Genomic DNA, 9,978 nt, shown 5'->3' on the forward strand with positions numbered 1-9,978 from the left:
TGAAAACCAAACAAGGTGAAGTGATGGTGAGAGGAGAATCCCAAAGGCCGTATTAGAAACCCATTGTCAAAAAGGCTTGTATGCAGAGGTGACATGTAAGTAGGATACCCAAAAGATAAATGCATATATTAGTTTAATTTTGTTAATTTGAGACTTAACCAGACTGTCTTAAATGCTGATGCTATTATCCAAAGCATCAGCTACTCCTCTAGACCTCATGCCATCAGTAAATTTGACAAGCAGGACCTCTGCGGCTTCCTTCATGTTCATTGATACAAACCTGCTAATGTTATCCTGTGGGATAATGTGTTCCTTTGATTTAGTAATATCTGTATTTTTCTCTTCCCGGTGCTACTCTTTTTACAATGGTAGTTGTTGCAACTTTGGTTCCCGCCTGTATTCATTAACCTCTGCAAATTCTTTATCATTGACACTCCATAAATATGGACCCCGTGTGCTAATCCTATGTACTTAGTACCATTAGCTTTCATTTTGTGGCACTTCAAGTCATCAATACTTCCATCTGCTCTTTTTAAGTCTTCTACCTGCAATTAATCATAACGCTTTCCTAAAGATGTCAATAAGGAGAAATGAGGATATGTGCTTTATGCTGTGACAAGACTGGGTTTCTCTTGATCCTGCAAGTATTCCGTTTCCTGCTGTCCAGGGTTGATTAGGCCATTTGTTTTAAATGTGTTACACTTCCATGCACATAAAAATTCACTCAAATCTTCAAATTATCATTTGTTTTTTCTTTTACAAGCACATTAGAGATGATAAACACTGCAGTACTCATTGTGATGTGACCTCCGTCCTTAGATTTTTTTGGATAACGTTTAGGACATTTGAAAAGAATTTTTTGTTCTGTAGATATTAGTCTCTACAACTCAAAATCTTTCTGCTGGATGTGGGGAGAAGGAGTCAGCCCAATATCACAAGACAGTAAAGAAAGTTCCAAATTTGCTGTGATGACCTCTTAAGGCCATTGTAAGAATTAAATGAATTGATATTTTTAGAACAATGTCTGGTATAGAGAAAGCGATCTGAAAAATGTTTGTGGAATAAAATTTTAAACTATATGATCTCATGATGTGAATATTATTTGCTTTACATACTAATTACTCAAAGTGTTAATATATTTTCTTTAAAAAAGAAATGCAGCTCACAATAGTCAGAGTAATTCTGTTTAACCACCCAGCCTAATTTTTTTTTCTGTCGCTTTGATTTTTAACTTCCCCACTACCTGAACATATTAAGAATGTGAAAGAAAAGGAAAACGCATCTCTCAATTGGATTTTTTGTTCTCTCAGTGGTTGTAGTTAGGTTGCTCAGAGAGCTCAGGTGATATAGGGTGAATCAGATTTTATATCCTTATTCTTGATGAGAGACCATACTTTTTGCAGCTCTATAATAACATTATGGATCTATTTCAATAAATATTTCTGAGGATCTCCTTTGGGTCCAAGAGCACATAACTAAGAGCGGGGGGACTTAACAATCAATTAGACATAGTCTAGCTTCTGTGATCTCACAGTCCACTGATGAATTAGAAACAGTATCATTATAGAATCACTCTGTGAGTTTCTAGGGTAGAGGGAAGCACAGAGTGTGATGAGTACATGAAAGAACACGTAATTTAGCCCGGAGAAAACTGAAATGGATGGCTCCCCCACAGGGAAAGTCACTCTTGGGCTGACCCCTTGGAGAGAAGGAGGATATGCCTAAGTGATCAAGGATGAGGGCAGCATCACCTGGAGACTTGGATGCAGGAGAAAACACGGAGCATGTGGGCAAAAGCCAGGGGAAGTGAGCAAGGACAGGCTTGTATGACCATCCCTTGCAGTCATCTGGAGAGTGGATTAGAGACAGAGACTGGTGAGACTGAAGATAAGGGCTGCATAGGAGACTAGTAGACTAATCCTGCTGTCAAAAGGAAGGTGGTAGTTGTGGGGATGGAGGGGGATTTGGGTGTGAATAAAAAATTTAATAGTTTGAAGAGACATCATTCAGAATGAAAGCATCTTGCTGTATCACTGCCTTAAGGGAGCCTGACTCCATGATATCAGTACGTTTAAAGTTTATTTCTCTGTTTTGCTGTATATTTTGAAGATTAAAGGTAGGAAAGGAACAGAGAAGTGTTTCACTGTTGACTTCCTGGTACTTGAAAAGATATTGTTTTCCTTCCTTCCTTTTTGTCAGAATGACCATTTTTAATTTTATCTAAAGAAATAAAAATACAGTATTTCAAGTTGGAGCATTCTTCATAATGACCATACTGAGCTCAAAATTCCAAGAATAAATGCATTGGTTGTGCAGGACGTTATCCGACCTTTTAGGTTTCAGACATCATATTTTCTTATGATATGACCTTGACCCAGTTCTTTCTGGAAAAGTCCCTGAATCACGGGGTGGGGGGTGGGGGAGCTAGAAATACATTTTTCAGATAAAAAAGAGGAAAAGGGAGTTCTGATGACTTGTTACAATTAGGAGTGACTCTTGAGTGGGTTCCTGAGAATGAAATCATCTCCTGCCCTTAAAGACTCCAACATCAATGATCAAAGTCATTTTTTGTGAATTACGACACAACATTTCTGTCTCCTCTGTTTTTTTTTCTTCCCATCCTTCTTTTACCCCCTCCCTCTTTTAATTAAGTTTTATCTCAGATGGGTTTCTCTGTGTTCCTTTTTCCCTCCTATCCGGTGTTATCAGGTCTGACATTTTACCCTCAGGATTCTTGTATTCAACAATATCTGAAACTTCTGCTCTATTCCTGGCCTATGGTGAACATAGACAGACACTGTTCCCCTGTTATTAAGTTTTTATCTCCTGAAAAGCATAGAAGAGTAAGCAAGTAATTGAATTCGGTAAAGCAAATGCCCTTAGGTGTACAAAAGTCTGTAAGGGCAAGGAGAAACATCCACCCTCTCAAAGTAGGGTTAAGACTCTCTGAAAGATGTATTATCTAAGCTCAGAACTAAAGAATAAAGGGCGGCAGCCAAATTAGGGGAGATTTGGGAAAGACAGTTGGGACCAGATGGAAACTAGTGACTTGTTTGTGAAACCCAATGAACCATCATCCCTCCTCTGTGCTTACATGGGCCAAGCTCTCTGCCTAGCACATTATGTGCACCAGTTCAATTGATCTCACAGCTCTAGGAGGTAGGTCTTATGAAGTACTATATTACTACAAAATTTACAGATGACTATAGTGAGACACAGAGAGGTTAAGTAACTTTCCCAAGGTCACACAGGTAGAAAGCGGCAGGGTCCTTGAGCAGGGTTGTCATGATCCAATTCCAGATGTCCATTACTCTATTTTGTTTCTACAGTAAAGCACCAAGAACTTTTCAGTATGATCACTGTTTCCTTTGTTAGTATTCATCGTATGGAAAGTTTTGATTCTTTAAAAAAAGCATTTGTGAAATTCTATACATTTCATATATTTTAAAGATTCCCATTATATTTTAAGGAGTGCTGGAGAGCAGAATTGCAGGGGGAATTTTTACAGCCTGCAGAGTGCTATTTCCCCTAGAATAAGTAAATCTCTTTCTAGGTTCTCCCAGGTATAAATATTTTTATCTATAGCATCCACTTAAGGTCATGAATATTGTCTAATTGTTCATCGCAGCTCCAGAATTTAGCACAACCGTTTGTATGTAGCTAGTGGTCAGTCACTACCTGTTGATCAGGTCTGAACTGAATTGAAGGGAGGAATTCCTTTTCAAAAATGTATATTTGAAAAATTGTAAGTATGTGTCACCTTGGTTTAAGTAAAACCATGAGTATGTGAGTATATTTGTCTATTACTAAATCATTAGTCTAGAAAGGACTTAATCATCTTGTCAAATATGTTACTCCGTTAATTCACTTCTTCCCATAATCTAAAAACTCTTTCCTTTTTACCATGACAAATGGTGAAAATGGAAAGAATCATGATAGAGAGTAGCAAAAGATCATGAGTTTCAAGGCACTCTATTGGTAAAGTGATGACTGTAACTTTGGGCGTGCTTGCCCACTCTAGGCACCTGTCTCTGAGAACTGCCCATGACTCTCAGCCCCTCTGAAGAATAGCTCCCCAAGAAGAAGAATGCGAGTGCAATACCTGCCTTTCTAAAGTGTACATATTTCTAAGGTTGTGCAACCATCACCTTTACTTAACTCCAGAATGTTCCCATCTCTCCAAAGGGAAATCCCATAACTTCCCATTCACCTATCTTCCCAAATGCTGGCACTTCCCAAATTTAACTCTTCTGGAAATTTCCTACAAATGGAATCAAATAATACGTGGGATTTTTTTTTTTGCCTTCTTTCATTTAGCCTTATATTTTCAAGATTCATTCATGTTGTAGCATATATCAGTAATCTTATGGAGGGATAATACTCCATGGTATGGCTCTATCAAATTCTATTTATCCATTCAGCAGTTGATGAACTTTTGGATTATTTTCACCTTTTGGCTATTATACATTATGTCACTGTGGATATTCATGCACAAGTTTTTTGTGAACATTACCACTAGCAATGTCTGTGTTTACTAATTACTTCAATTCTCACCAGTACTTGTTATTTTCCACTCTTTTTTTTTTTAATTATAACTATCATGGTGGGTGGTAAGTGTTTTTTCATTGTTTGATTTTTAGTCCCCTAATGACTAATGACCCTTGCATCCTTCCATGTTTTTATTGGCCATTTGTGTATCTTCTTTGGAAAAATATCTGCTTGAGTTATTTGCTGATTTGGAAACTTGTATTTTCACTATTGACTTGTGAGTACTTAAAATATATATTCTGGTTACTAGATCCTTATTAGAAACTTGGTTTGCAAATTTTTTTTCCCCATTCTGTGGGTTGTATTTTCACACTCTTGACAGTGTCTTTTGATGCAAAAAGTTTTAAATTTCAATGACGTCCAATTTATCTGTTTTATTTTGTTAGTTTGCTTTTGATATCGTATTTAAGACACCACTGTCCAATCCAAGACCCAAGAGATCTGCATCTCTGTTTCCGTTTAAGACTTTTATTGTTTTAGTGCTTACTTTTAGATCTTTGATCTATTTGAATTCATTTTCATATATGGTGTAAGAAAGGGGTCCAAATTCTCCTTAAAAAAATTTTTTTTTGCATATGGACACCCATTTGTCCAAGCACCATTTGCCAAAAAAAAATCTCTTATTACTCATTAAATGGTTTTGGCATCCTTGTTGAAAATCAATTAACCATAATGAACAAGGGTTCATTTTGGCCTTTCAATTATATTCCATCAATCTATATGTCTGTCCTTATACCAGTATAACAAAGTTTTGATTGCTAGAGTTTTGTAGTGTATTTTAAAATTGAGAAGTGTGGGTCCACAAATTTTGTTCTTCTTTTTCCAACACTGTTTTGGCTATTTTGAATCCTTTATAGTTCCATATATTATGATTTTAGTATCAACATGTCCACATCTGAGAAAAAAAAAGCGTTGGAATTTTTATTGAGACCGTGTTGAATTTGTAGATCAATTTGCAGAATAATGGCATCTTAAAAATATTGTCTTCCAATTTATAAGCATGGAGTATCTTTCAACTTATTTAGGTCTTCGTTAATTATTTTCTTTCTTTCTTTCTTTCTTTTTTTTTTTTTTTTTTTTTTTTTAGGGCCTCTCTTGTGGCATATGGAAGTTCTCAGGCTAGGAGTCAAATCAGTGGAATCAGAGCTATAGCTTCTGGACTTTGCCGCAGCCACAGCCATAGCCACACAGGATCCAAGCTTCATCTGTGACCTACATCCCAGCTCGCAGCAACATCAGATCTTTAACACAGTGAGCAAAGCCAAAGATCAAAACCACATCCTCATGGATACTAGTTGAGTTCTTAACCCTATGAGCCACAATTGGAACTCCTTTTTCAACAGTATTTTATATTTTTGAGTCAATACAACTGCATGTCCTTTGTTAAATTTATTCCTAGGCATTTTATTCCTACTAATGTTATTGCAAATGGAATCATTTTGCTAATTCCACTTCCAGATTGTTCATTGATAATGTATAGGAGTACAACTGATTTTTGCATCTTTGTATCTTGCAATTTTGCAGAACTCATTATCAACTCCAGTAATTTTGTAGTATGTGACATCTTTGGAATTTTCTATACATAAGGTCATGCCATCTGCCAGAGAGAGTTTTGCTTCTTTCTTTATAATCTGGTTGTCTATTATTTCCTTTTCTTGTCTAACTAGCTAGAACTTGCTCTACAGTGTTGACTAAAATAGGTAAAAGTGGATTTACTTGTCTTTTTCCTGATCTTAGGGGGAAAGCTTTCAGTATTAAGTATGTTATTACCTGTGGGTTTTCATAGATGCTCTTTGTAAAACTGAGGAATTTCCCTTCTATTCCTAGTTTGTTGAGTATTTTTATCAGGAAGACATGTTTTATTTTTGTCAATGTTTTCTACATCTATTGAGATGATCATGTGTCGAATTTTTTTACCCTTTATGCTAGTGCTGTGGTGTACCACACTGGTTGATTAAGTTTAACCAATCTTCTATTCCTTGGGCAAATCCCACTTGTCCATGGTACATAATCCTTATTCTATATTGCTAGATTCAGTTTGCTAGTATTTTGCTGAGGATTTTTGCATCTACTTTCAAAAAAAATATTGGTGTGTAGTTTTTTTTTTTTCTTGTGATAACTGTCTGGCTTTGATATCAGAATAGTACCAGCCTCACAGAGGGACTTTGGTTTTGATTTTAATTTTACTATTCATCACGTTTAAATTCGAGGTAGTCACTCAACTTAAAGCTTGGATTCCTCAGCTCCAGATTAATAATAACTTCGTACATATAAATGGTTGTGAGGGTTAAATGAATTTATTATGCATGCTTTGTAAACTGTCACTCACAGTATTTATATCATACTATAGGTGTTGGTTTGGGTGTTGAGAATAATAGCAGCAATCAGGCTTGGGGTAGAATTAGACACCTATGCAATTTAACTAAGATTACTCTATCTCTCTTAGTCTTTATTATAGCTTGTATAAAATGAGTCACAATCATTCCAATTGTATTACAATAGCCACGTTAGTAATAGTAATATAACTATAATGATATAATGACATCAGTGTGTGTGTGCATATATATATATAAAATACTACATGTATTGAGTGCACACTGCCTCAAGAACTTGACACATATTGCCTTATTTCATCCTCATAATGCCAGATGAAGCTGTGATTATCTTTCCTCATTTTCTTTTTTTTGCCTTTTGTCTTTTAGGGGCCACACTCATGGCATATGGAGGTTCCCAGGTTAGGGGTAGAATCAGAGCTGTAGCTGCTGGCCTATGACACCACAACCAATCAACTCGGGATCCGAGCTGCCTCTGTGACCTACACCACAGCTCACAGCAATGCCGGATCCTTAACCCACAGAGCAAGGCCAGTGATTGAACCTGTGTCCTTATGGATACTAGCTGGGATCATTAACCACTGAACCACAACAGGAACCACTCTTTCCTCATTTTCTAAGTAAGAACGGTGTCTGAAGTTTGGATTGAACTTGTTCAAGGTCACACAGCTCTGAAGTCACAGAAAATCAGTCAAATCTGTGACATAGTAATACTCATAAAATTAGTTTTCACTCTTGTTCAAGAGTTGCTCTCATGTTTATATAAGATGAATCAAAAATTTTTTCAAAACTATATATATATTTTATGAAATACCAATGGATTTAAGTTAAAATAAGAAGAACTCTATTTTTTTCTATTACCTTGAAAACTAACTTATTTACAAAATTTTTTCCTATAGCGCTGGAATAAATTAACATTACGCATGCTGAAAAAGTCTAACCACCACCCTCGCACATCTCTTCAGTGAATAGCTCATAGGCCTTGGCAATTCAGACAAGTGTTTCTGAGATTAAACACTATACATTTATAGAAAACATTTAACATCAGTGGCTGAATGTCTCCCGCTAAAGCCCAAAACATAACAATTATCTTTTTTTTTAAGATCTCTCATAATGAGGTGAATTTGGATTGATTTAAACATCCTTGACTGCTTCTTGTGCTTACATGTAGAACATTATTTAAATAAAATTTGGAAATTATAAAAGAATCAGAGTCCTAAAATATTTCTGTTCCCTAACTGGGTTTATTTGGTATTTCACATAAAACGTAGGGACAAAACTTCGAAATTTGGTAGGGGCAAATCAGAAACAAATGAAAAACAACACCACTGTAACCTAGCAGTAAAACCATGGTTTGATTTTAATAGGTTTAAACATATAGTATTAAATCAATAATTTAATGTATTGCCAGTAGAATGCGAGTGAGCTTTTAAGTATGTTTTGGGATTGCATTCTTGACCCTAAGGTTGACCTGAGGGAGATGTCATGACTAGTGATGATCCTTGTGTCTCCATCAAAGACAGGGTCCTTATTAGATTACACTATTTTGTATTTTGAATGAAAGTGCTCAGAATTGAAAAATATAAAGTTTAGTAAAGTGCCACATCGAAGTGTTGTAATCTTACCAAGCTTTCTAAATCATATCCAATTAGAAATTCTGAGAACTGAGAACATTTGTCTTGTTTAAATAGTGTATTCCAAATAATTTTTGAAAATAAGGATCCAAATTCTATTTAAATTTAATTTAAGGTAGACAGAGATGCAGGACAGGTAAATTTCCTTCTCTCTTAAAATAGACGTTAAATTAAATTCATTTCAACTTCCAGTTGTAAGACAGATAAGCCACAGGTACGCAATGGAGAGCATGAGGAATACGGTCTATGGTATTGTAATAATTTTATGTGGGGACAAATAGCTAGGAGACTTATCATGGTGATAATTTTGTAATGTAGGTCAATGTCATATCATTGTAATAAACTTTTTTTTTTTTTTTGCTGTGAAGGATTTCTTTTTTCTTTTTCTTTTTTTTTTTTTTTATTTTCCCACTGTACAGCAAGGGGGTCAGGTTATTCTTACAAGGATACATTACAATTACATTTTACCCCCAGCCTTTCTTCTGTTGCAACATGAGTATCTAGACATAGTTCTCAATGCTATTCAGCGGGATCTCCTTGTAAATCTATTCTAAGTTGTGTCTGATAAAAAAATATGGAACGCTTCACGAATTTGCGTGTCATCCTTGCGCAGGGGCCATGCTAATCTTCTCGGTATCGTTCCAATTTTAGTATATGTGCTGCCGAAGCAAGCACTCATTGTAATAAACTTAAAGCTAACATAATATTGTATGTCAACTACATGTCAATAAAAAATAAATAAATAAATAGCAGTCCATCTCTATTTATGATAAAAACTCACAGAAACCAAGATATCAAAGAGAGCCTCCTTAATCTTACAAAGGACACCTATATACATACATACATAAATCCTGAAGCTAATATTATAAAAAAGTATTTTTGATACTTTTATTTGTACCATTACAAGTGAAGGACATTTTTTTATATGGTTGAGACATTGACATAACGTAAAGTATGAATTACGGCTACACATTTTACTTGAACCTTGTGTTTAAAGGATTTAGATTTACTTTCTAATTTACTCATTTTTGGATGGCCAGTTTGGCTTTATCAAGATATTTTGGGAGTTCCCGTCGTGGCGCAGTGGTTGACGAATCCGACTAGGAACCATGAGGTTGCGGGTTCGGTCCCTGACCTTGCTCAGTGGGTTAACGATCCGGCGTTGCCGTGAGCTGTGGTGTAGGTTGCAGACGCGGCTTGGATCCCGCGTTGCTGTGGCTCTGGCGTAGGCGGGTGGCTACAGCTCGGATTCAACCCCTAGCCTGGGAACCTCCATATGCCGCGGGAGCGGCCCAAGAAATAGCAACAACAATAACAACAAAAAGACAAAAAAAAAAAAAGATATTTTGATATGTCCTCATTTGGTCTTCCTCGTACGCATGCTTGATACAAAGAACAGAACAGAAGCACAGCTAAAACTAATAATAGCAATTTCCCCACCTCACTTTCCACTCTCAGTTGGG

At 36.1% G+C, this 9,978-nt stretch overlaps 1 non-coding gene across 1 annotated transcript; it reads right to left on the reverse strand.

The window, feature by feature from the left end:
- Positions 1 to 9,083: 9,083 nt before the first annotated feature.
- LOC125137070 (U6 spliceosomal RNA) lies at positions 9,084 to 9,190 on the reverse strand. The gene has a single exon (XR_007137375.1). It is a non-coding gene; the product is annotated as a U6 spliceosomal RNA (small nuclear RNA).
- Between the last annotated feature and the right edge of the window lie 788 nt (positions 9,191 to 9,978).

The sequence above is a fragment of the Phacochoerus africanus genome, chromosome 9 (assembly GCF_016906955.1).
Source record: "Phacochoerus africanus isolate WHEZ1 chromosome 9, ROS_Pafr_v1, whole genome shotgun sequence".
NCBI lineage: Eukaryota > Metazoa > Chordata > Mammalia > Artiodactyla > Suidae > Phacochoerus > Phacochoerus africanus.